At 36.7% G+C, this 11,063-nt stretch overlaps 1 protein-coding gene across 2 annotated transcripts in view; it reads left to right on the top strand.

Annotated features, from left to right (window-relative positions):
• The window catches only part of LOC135089172 (uncharacterized), a 119,700-nt gene that overhangs the window by 41,236 nt on the left and 67,401 nt on the right, over window positions 1-11,063 (top strand). The window lies entirely within an intron of this gene.

The raw sequence follows: 11,063 nt of genomic DNA, 5'->3' as shown, positions 1-11,063 counted from the left end.
TTTGAGATAATAGTGGTCAAAAGGTCAGTAGTATGAATCATCCTGTTGCTTTTTTAAACTTATGTATTGTTTAATATCAAGGAATTTATGTAAAGTAGAACAATCTTTTTTTTATCAAAATAATTTGAAAAAAAATCCACTGCCCCCTTCCAGATTTTTCCTCAAAATTGAAGTTGTTTGCAAAATAATGTATAATTTCTAGTGCTTTGGAAATAGATAAAAGTTCATAATACATTAGATACATTGATATGGAAAAGGTGGCTATCATTAATTCTTTCTTAAGGAAAAAGTCTAAGCAGTGACAGAATAATAATCTCAGCAATTATTTTTATATCAATGGACACAATAAATCTACAAAAAGGATGAATGCAATATGCAAAATTTACTTTGCTAAATCCAGAAGCAGATTTTGGCAATTTTGAAAAACAAATCATCTTAGCTCATGACTCAAGCCACTGGTTTCTCATTCATTCATGTGACACTATAGCCATTCTAGGCATAGTAATCACCCAAACTTCAGAACTGAGTAAAAATATTTGTAATGCTGGCTTCACCTGTTGCTGCATGTACAGAGATCCCACACTCATTATCACCACAACTTGCTTTATGGCACAGCTGATGTATGTATCCTTGGCTGCTGCCTCTCTTCTTGGTCAGGAATTGTTTCCACTCAGACTGATGCCTTTCCCTCTTCCTGGTAGTCTCCCTTCCCTCCCCTCCCCACAGTTTGTGTGTCATTTGAATGCGTTATTGCACTATTAGAGCATTTCTGTACATTGCAAGATTGTGGGTGACTGGGGCACTAGCAGTGGGACTTCCAGTGGCTAGCTGAGCCATCATATATAAGCACACACTATTGGTTCACCCATTTTCACTTCTGCTATGGGTGCCATGATCCTAATAAGCAATTTTGGCTGTCAAAGTCTTGTGACTTTAAGTCACAAGGCTTTAAGTCTTCAAGGTGAATCCTTCCAAATACCATTCTGGGAAAAATGCACCTACTGTTTTCTATCCAGACCTTCCATCTTCCATTACACCAGTACCACACAGTGCTGATCTTCCTGTACCAGCTCCTTCAGAAAGAGGTCAACTATCAGAAGAAAGCAGCAAGTCAGAAGATGAGCTAAACAGAGAGAAAGACTGTGACATCACAGATACAGTTATAGTTGAGAGGAATCCTTACTACCCAAACCAAAGAGACCTCAATGACCTCATCAGAGATCTTGCTTCGACAAAGTTAAATGGTGAGCTTTTGATTTCAAGGCTGAAGGAATGGGATTTACTTGATGACAGTGTGCAAGTGACCAGCCAAAGAAAACGCCACAAACATTTCTCTAGCTTCTTTGCAAAGGAGGGCAGGCTATGCTACTGCAATGATGTATCAGGCTTGTTTGATGCTATTGGAATTGCTTGCAATGCAGATGAATGGACAATTCATTGACAGCTCCTCCATAAGCCTGAAAGCTGTACTTTTGCACAATGAAAATAAGTATCCATCTGAGATACTTATAAGTATCCATCTGAGATTTGCTTATGATTCCAGTGGCCAGATCCAGTGGTCATAACCTCTATGGGGCCTTTAAGATGTATTCTTGCTACTCTACCGGTTTCCTGTAGTTAAATTCGCTAAGTTGGGAAGAACTTAGAAGTGTGGAACAATTGGATATCTCAAGGAAGCTGCCTTAGCTACGAAAGCACAGCCAGCTGCTGGCTGGTAATACCAGTGACTGCAACTTACCACCCTGCTGCCACCTAACTCATAGACATGTATTCTACAGCTAAGCTATCATGTATTTATAATTATATTTAGTGATGCTTTCTGTGATTATGTGGGAGGCAATAGGGTGAGTGAAAAAGTCAAATAGTTCCCACATTTTTTTTTTATTTATTTATTATTATTATTATTATTATATATATATATATATATATATTTTTTTTTTTGTGTGTGTGTGTGTGTGTGTGTCTTGAATGAGGAAGGCGGTTCCTTGAAATTACTGAAGGTTTGAGATACTTCAGTCAGATGTTTCATGTGGCACTAGTAAATTATGGCAATCCTGCCAATTCTTGGATGTGAGATTAGGACTTTTCAATGTCCTGAGGTCAGAGCTGAGACCTTTGATCACAATAGAAGATTAAATCAGATGCTAGAGTGGTCTTACGAACTAATTATCTTGTTCCTGGGGAAGGTAAATTTGCATCTTCAACCAGTACTCCCATCCTTTTTATCTCTTTCACTAAAGCCAACAAGCATAGGGGCCTGTTGGGAATGCAAGTTTTTTTTGGGTGGGGAAAGCCAAAATGAGGCTTTTTTGACATTTCTGAAAAGTCTAAGGATGACAAGTGGTATATTTCGAAAATGGGAAATTTCTACACTATCCTAACCTAATGTAACCAAACTAACCAAACCTAACATTACCTAACCTAACCTCCTAACCTCCCCATAAGGTAAACTAACACAACATAATTTTGTAATCTGTCAGTCATCACTACATACCAACAATTACTTAATGAAAAATACTTTTAAGAAGTTGAGGGAACTGGCAGTAAACTGTCAGTTCGTATATTCACAGCCAGCACACGTCTCTCTTCCATAACCATGGTCTAACTGATGTAGCACAGACAGTCAGGTCCTCCTTCCTCTTCTAAACATATGTGCCTATGTGTGATTGGCTGGCAAATTTCTGTGTGACCTGATTCGCAGCAGGTAACCCCATGTCATCATAGTTCTTAACATGTGACTCAACATCATGTCGCCACTGTGCATGCGCATCATTGATAACAAACATACGAACACACTTAGTCTCCTACGAGAAATGACTGGAGGTGGATCTAAGCTAGAATTTACTTAAACCTTTGAAATTCTCATCTGAAGTTATTATTGATTTCCAACAGAGTAAAATGAGGCTAAAAATGCTCCAAACAGTGAGATATAAACCCTATGAAGGGCTATAGTTATATATGCTGTATTGGTTGAAACTGCAATAATACCCTGGATCCCAGGGATGTAAAGGAACGCATTAAAGGCATAACTAGACAAATAGAAAGCCACTGTTCCTCTGAGGTTGTTATTGTGCAAATAGAACTGAGAATTATCACAGAACAAAGGCCAGGGGGAGTGAACCAAGGGGCATATGACCAGATGAGCAGGTCCATCAATAGGGCATTTAAAACCTATAATAACCCTTAATTGCACTTAAACCTTAAAATATTAAGATAATAATGAGTTATAAAATGGCAATGAAATTTCAATAATCCATAAGAATTAATAAAAAATCCCTAAAAAATAAAGAAATGTAGTAAAGATAACAGATAAAATGCACTTAAACCTTGAGGCCTTGTTGAAATTATCCAGATAACCAAGAAAATTTATTCTAAAGATAAAAAATGTAGGTATTTACATAGCTTACTTATATAAGTGTCTTCACTAAATAGAGTACTGATATCAGTATGATTTAGCATATGGTATTGTTGCCTGTATGTATCAGTCATGGGACATTGAATCATTACATTACTCTTGGTCTGGACTGACACCTCATCACACGGACAAACTCTTAAGTGAAGTGAAACACGATTTCACCTGCCAGCCTCTACTTTAAGATTAACCTGAGTTGAGTAAATGCATTGCAATTATAATCAGAAATAAATAAATTTGTTACTTATATGGGATGCTGAGACAGAGTTGTGTTAAGCTCATTCACATAAGTTGACAATTTAGGGGCATTATTACACCTAAGTCTAATATCATTCAAAATTCTCTTTAGATGTAGATCACCTGTAATAAATCTAAAGGCAGGAGTATCCTTTACACCACATAATTCATACACATAATGAAATAGCTGATGGAAGTCAACTACTTCAGATTTCGACTTCAGATAATTACATTGTTGTTTTGCAATAATGTCACTTAATGGTGGTATTCCTGCTTCTAACATGCAGAGAGTAATGCTCGTGTTTCGTCTTATCCCAAGTAAACACTTAACAAGTTGGTTATATTGTTTTTCTATAGGTTTGATATTGTTAGAGAGCCACAACTCAGCACTTTACAATAACAATGAACAAACAGCAGCATAAAACACCATTTTTTTAAATATTTAAATGGCATGTTACTATTGGAAGCAAAAAAAATGGCAGATTTATTGACTGTGGCTTGATTTTTTTACCTCGTGTAGTGTTACCACATCCTTTACTGTAACCATGTCAATAAACCAGGCTCCAAGATACAAATATTTAGAACTGTAAAGTATAACATGAGATGCAATGTTCAATGGACATTCATCATGTTCATACCATTTACAACAAAAAAATTTGTTCTTTTTCTTATTTATCTTCATTCCATTCCAATTAACCCAACATAACAGACAACTTCTCCAGACACTTTTCTCTAGACATAGCAAGAACAACCATATTATCTATTAAAAGCAATACATGCATTAACCCTTTAAAAGCCATTCTCTCCCACAGTACCTTTGATCATCTGATATATATATATATATATATATATATATATATATATATATATATATATATATATATATATATATATATATATATATATATAGACACACACACACACATACACATGCGCACACGTGCGCACACATGGTGGAATCTCAGTTTTTTAACTTAATTCATTCCTGAATGCCATTCAGAATCTGAAGTGTTCGAAAACCGAAAATATTTTCCCCATAGGAATCAATGTAAAATAGATTAATCCATTCTCAGACACCCGTCCACCATGTCTTAGCGGGTAATGGCTGACACTCCCACTGCTAAGATGGCCACTCCACAACATCTCCAGCTTATATATATATATATATATATATATATATATATATATATATATATATATATATATATATATATATATATATATATATATATATACGAGTATATTATCCAGAAAGGATGTATTGAATGAATTTAGTGACAGAACTCATAAAAAGATATTGTTTAGACTATGCAGGCATTTTCTTTGTCACCGATCTAGTGAGGGAAGCCTTAAAGAATAACACAGAGAGGAACAGCCCACTTACTGTCAAAATGAAGTTGATTATAACACTTGGACATCTTGCTCCTGGGAAAAGCTACTAGGAAAATGCAGTTGTGCAGCAGTGATGGCGTTGTGGTTCATAGAGAGAGCCACAGGAGGCTTGGGATTACTCCTGAGCACCAAACCTTGTTTGTTTACATTGAGCTTCTTCAACAGGATCACATTTAGCTTATTTCAAAGATTGAATTACTGTCTAACCCTCTGGGATTCTCCTGCAAATATATAAAAACAAAGAAAATTTTTATAGAAACTATAAATTAGTAATAAATGGCAGCTTTTGCAATGCCTTGTAATATTTGAAATCAAGTAACTTTGTTCGAAAACCAAATTATGGTATAGAAACCCAAGCAATTATGAGTTAAAATTTTTGTTTGTTCAAAAAAGGGAGATGTTCGGTAACTGAGGTTCCAATATATATATATATATATATATATATATATATATATATATATATATATATATATATATATATATATATATATATATTCTGTTGTGTATAATGATGTATATAGAAAATGCAGGTGTCAAGTTATACCAGCTTTGGTGAAATGAGACTTATTCTTGCAACTTTTCACTGTATGACTGATATCATTTTCAAGTGAATGGGGAAGGTGGAGAGTAAATCCTAAAGCAGGTGGTATTAAAAAGATTAAATCCATCGATGAACCTGGTCATTAGAAGCCATGAATCCATCTGATGCATACAGTCATGATGACCAGTTGAAGGTACCATGATCATACAGCGAAATGTTGCAAAAATAAACACCACTCTGCTAAAGTTGGTCTAACTTGTCATGTGTGTTGCTCATACACGTCCTTTTACACAATGAAATATTTACAAGACAGGCCGGTGATGTGGCCTACGCTACTACCACTATTTGATCACGGTACCTTCAACTGGTCATTATGACTATATGCATTGGATGGATTCATGGCTTCTACAGACCAGGTTTATTGTTGGATTTTATCTTTTTAATACCACTCATGTAAGGATTTACTCTCCACCTTTCCAGTTTGCATGAAAATGCCGTCAGTCATACAGTGAAATGTTGCAAGATTAAACCTCACTCTGCCAAAGCTGGTCTAACTTGACACCTGCATTCTATATATATATATATATATATATATATATATATATATATATATATATATATATATATACTCGTATATATATATATATATATATATATATATATATTATAGTAGAGATGAACATGGAAAACATTCAGAGTTTTCTTTCTTCCTTTATTTCTTGCACCATTTCATCTTCACAGAAAGTATCTTCAGGGTAAATAAAATTTAGTAAAACACTCTAAAAGATACATTTCAAAAGTATAAAAGCAAAGCCCTTGCCCTTAAGGAACACAGCAATGTAAGTAAACAAAGTCAGAACTATGTGGTGAAGGTGTGCAACGGCATGTTAACTAAAAAATAAGAAACAAATAACAAAACATATAGAACATTAGTGATAAATGTGGATAGAAATAATAGATGGACACAGATATTAAATAAAAAGACAAGTGAAATAAAAAAAGGTATAGCTAAGTGGACTGACCTGGGCTCAGATCCACAAAGCAGGTTGCTACTTAACAATCTGCGATTGGCACAAATAGCAACCTCTGGCCACCAAATGGTATCCATGAATGCATTGGAGGTTGTGGTTGCCATGGTAACAATATTGTTAACTGATTGCTATTAACACCACCTCCCAAGGTGGTGATAAGGCAGCGAAAATGCTTGTATAAATATTTATGTTCACAAAATAACCTTTTTTTTTAAACTGTTCCCAAGCTTTAACACCAAGGAAGCTTGATTTTGTGATGCACAAAGTGAAATCTTGCATAGAACACTGAAAATAAGGCTAAAGAGAGGAGGCAAATTTGCCTCAGCTGATCAGTGAGACACGACCGCATTCACCTCAATATTTGTGTCCTACTCCTCTAGTGACTCCTGTAATGGAAATCACCTTTGTATGGATGTATGATCATGCCATGAAGATCGCCTTGAGCCTTTGGCAATGAGTGATGGTGAACTGCTATTGAAATACCACTTCCCTCAGCATGGACTATTGTTTTGTTTGAGGAGATGCAACTTCACCTGAAGAGGATTCAAGTGTGACCATGGGATACCCACCCACACCCAAATTTTGGTGGACCTAAGGCTACTTGCAAGTGGCTCCTCCCAAAATGTAATTAGAGGCTGTTGCTGGCTGGCTGGTAAGAGAGTTTGTTGGTATTCCTGGCCCTATTACTAGTCTGTTGTCTTGCATTCTTTCACATATGCCTTAAGATGCACTTAAAATGTAAATATAAGGTCGGGAAGAAGTGCCGCTGCCCTCCAAGGCCTCTCACAGTTAGGTTAGATTAAGTAATGTGTTTTCTCTGGAAAATTAAAATCAAATTTAGTGCTTATTTTATATTCAGTCACTAAATATTATTTTATTTTATTTATTTACTTATTTATTTATTTATTTATTTATCTTTTTTTGAGTGTTAGGTGCCTGACAGATTTTCAGTTCCATGCTCCTTTGAAACATGAGTAAGGTTTTTTGTATTATATGTGAACTGTATGCGTATCCAATGTAGGGGTGGTATACATACTTGTTTGCTTGTTGGTAAGCATGTAGATTCATAATGCATAACAGTGCATAAATATTTGTGAACCCTGTGTTATATATAATAATACCACCCACTGCCAGACCACCTATCACAGTGACTATATACACCTAACTCCCCATGTATGCATTCATATTGGTTGTAATATTGTTTTCCTTTACATTGTTATGTTATATATTATTAATTTGCTTCATATTTTCATCAGAAGAAAACTTTGGCACAATACCATTTCATGAATGATAAGCAGCCCTACTACATTACTAAATCATAAACATTCTGAATTGGGATCATAATAATGCAGGCAGTATTGGGCACCCCCTTGACCCCTATCTCATGGTCCCAGTGAGCAACCCCACAACCCCAACCTCTCAGCCTCTCACAAAAGTCTATAAAACCAATATTTATTTCCAGCTACTGCCTCTTTGCCTCTTTGTCCATGTGTGGATCCTATCTACAGTGCAGTAGATAGCTCATCACATTTGGAGCAGAATTGCTCAACAGGAAACCATCCAAAACTTCTACCAGCAATAAAAAGAAAGACAAGTATCACTTACATGTGTCAATAATCATGTACTGAGTGAAATAATGGTTTTCCATGTATCAATGCATACTAAATTAGAGAGATCACTGCAGCATTTTATTTCATCTATAAATGAAATAGCTTGCTAGTATTAGGTATGAATAATACAAAAATAATAGAAAAGTGCAGTAGATTTGCATTTATCAAATAAAGTAATTAGCAAGTACCAAAGCCTTTGGTAGCACATTTGAAAAAAAACAAAAAACATATCCACTTAGTAAGTATAGGTCAAGGCCTGTAAAACTCATCTAGGTAAATTAATATACGTACAAAAATTCCCACCAGGTCACCACAAAAAAAAAAAAATTCAAGTTTACCTTTTTTTTTTTATGTAGGAAGGATACTGGCCAAGGGCAACAAAAATTTAATAAAAAAAATGCCCACTGAAATGCCAGTCCCATAAAAGGGTCAAAGCAGTGGTCAAAAATTGGTGGATAAATGTCTTGAAACCTCCCTCTTGAAGGAATTCAAGTCATAGGAAGGTGGAAATACAGAAGCAGGAAGGGAGTTCCAGAGTTTACCAGAGAAAGGGATGAATGACTGAGAATACTGGTTAACTCTTGCGTTAGAGAGGTGGACAGAATAGGGGTGAGAGAAAGAAGAAAGTCTTGTGCAGCGAGGCCACGGAAGGAGGGGAGGCATGCACACATATGGCAGTTAATTTGTACTTTTAAGTCATATTAAGGCATTGCAGATATCACAATTAGCTAACACTAACATGAATCACAATACAAAAGAATGGTGGAATGCTTTGGTATGATAATGTATTAATATAAACAAGGTAAAGTAAAAAAAACATATATAGCACTAGATATTTTTAAACTATTTCAGCAATGTGTTAATGTTTTGTGTTAGCCTTAAAGCAATCAGTGACATGAGCCATAAACTGCCTGAATAAATCAAATGGCATAGTTATTCACCATTGGGAGACATCATCTGTATGATGGATGATTTGGAAAATTGCATCCTCATCCACTGTCAGTAATGAGGATGACTCTCCAGTAGCAGCACCCTGAAGACCCAGTAACACCAGCAGGTGAGGATCTGATGACTCTATCACCACTGCTGGTGGATGGCTGTGGTTCAGCAAAGGGCCAGACACTCATGAACAAAAAGAAGCAAAGTTCTTAAATTGTTACAGGGTGGGAATAACTTGGTATTTGTGATGATTGTTTTTATTGACATTTATTTTTAATGAGAAGTCGACTTATTCATGTCTATTACATAGTTTTGCTGGTTTGAAATCAAGTGTACACTTATCCCCCAGCTATAGCGGGTTTTGCTAACGCGGTTTAAAGCTATCACGGGAACAATAAAAAACACATTAAATGGGCTAACGCGAATCCTAGTGGAGCTATCGCGGCCCATGAGTCGTTATACTGTATGTCCAGGATGTTCACGTGACAGCTACGTCATATTTCTTGGCCAGATTCGCTTGCTAATTGGCTGAATTTGACTGACATATTAGGCCGTGATTGGCTTGCACACTCCCGCTTCCTTATCCAGCCACTCTCCCGCTCCCCCATCCCTCTAGTCCCTCCCGCCACAGTTGACTGAGTGGCACGTGCCGTGGTGAATCTCAAGGTCACGCGGGTGTATCTCGGGACAATGGCCTCTACTCCCCCTCCTGGCCACCCAGGGAGATCGCTACCACCCAACCCGACCCAGCGAAAGGCAACAGCGGCGCCTGGGAAAGAAATCAAGAAGAGGAAGAACCTTACATATGCTGTGAAATATGAGATAGTGAAATTGATCGAGAGTGGACAAAGTAAAAGTTCAGTGGGCGCTAAGTTCGGCATCAACGAGTCTACAGTGAGAGGTATTTACCTTAAGAAGGACCACATTAAGGCACATATGAACCTCACTAGTGATAGTGCTGGACATAATGCTGTGCGAAGCTCAAATCATGTCCTCCTCAAGACTGATCTATAAATCATGGTGAGATGAGGGAAAAAAAAAGGTGCCAATATGTTGAATTGTGTTGCTACTCTGGCGGGCCACGAACAATTTTTTTTTTCCTATGTACTCGTATTCTTAACAATGGCTATCGCGTTTTTAGCTATCACGGCGATGTTAAGGGACCAATTTCTCGCGATAGCTGGGGGTTGAGTGTACATGTATCTAAATTGGGAAGCTGATTGGTGCATCTGTTGCCCTGCAACTTTAGTCCCAAACCTGCATGGATATTGAAATTGCAATATACAGTAAAATCCCTCTTATCCGGCATCAACGGGACCACCGACATGCCGGATACTTGAATATTGCCGGATACTTGAATAGAAGTGAAATTATGTCCACAATCACCATCCTACACTCATGCATCTTACCATAACAAAGATCAGCTGATCTTAATCAGCAGCTGATCTGATCAGCTGCTTAAGTATAAGCACAACACGCTTCCTCTTTTCTACAACTTTAGACATGATGAAGGATGAATGTCTATGAAAAGGTGTGGAAAAGTTCATGGTGATATCATCAGTGTAGGACTGCATAGGACAAGAAGTTTGGTTTAAATCATTGATAAATAATAGAAAAAGAGTGGGTAATAGGACAGAACCCTAAGGAACACCACTGTTAATAGATTTAGAAGAAGAACAGTGACTGTCTACCACAGCAGCAATAAAGTGGTCAGAAAAGAAACTTGAGATGAAGTTACAGAGAGAAGGATAGAAGCCATAGGAAGGTAATTTGGAAATCAAAGCTTTGTGCCAGGCTCTATCAAAAGCTTTTGATATGTCTAAGGCAACAGCAAAAGTTTCAACAAAATCTCTAAAAGCTGATGACCAAGACTCAGCAAGGAAAGCCAGAAGATCACCAGT

Source organism: Scylla paramamosain, chromosome 32 (assembly GCF_035594125.1).
Source record: "Scylla paramamosain isolate STU-SP2022 chromosome 32, ASM3559412v1, whole genome shotgun sequence".
NCBI classification, from domain to species: Eukaryota; Metazoa; Arthropoda; class Malacostraca; order Decapoda; family Portunidae; genus Scylla; species Scylla paramamosain.
Note: the sequence above shows the minus strand (reverse complement) of the source record. Positions and strands in the feature narration are given on the sequence as shown.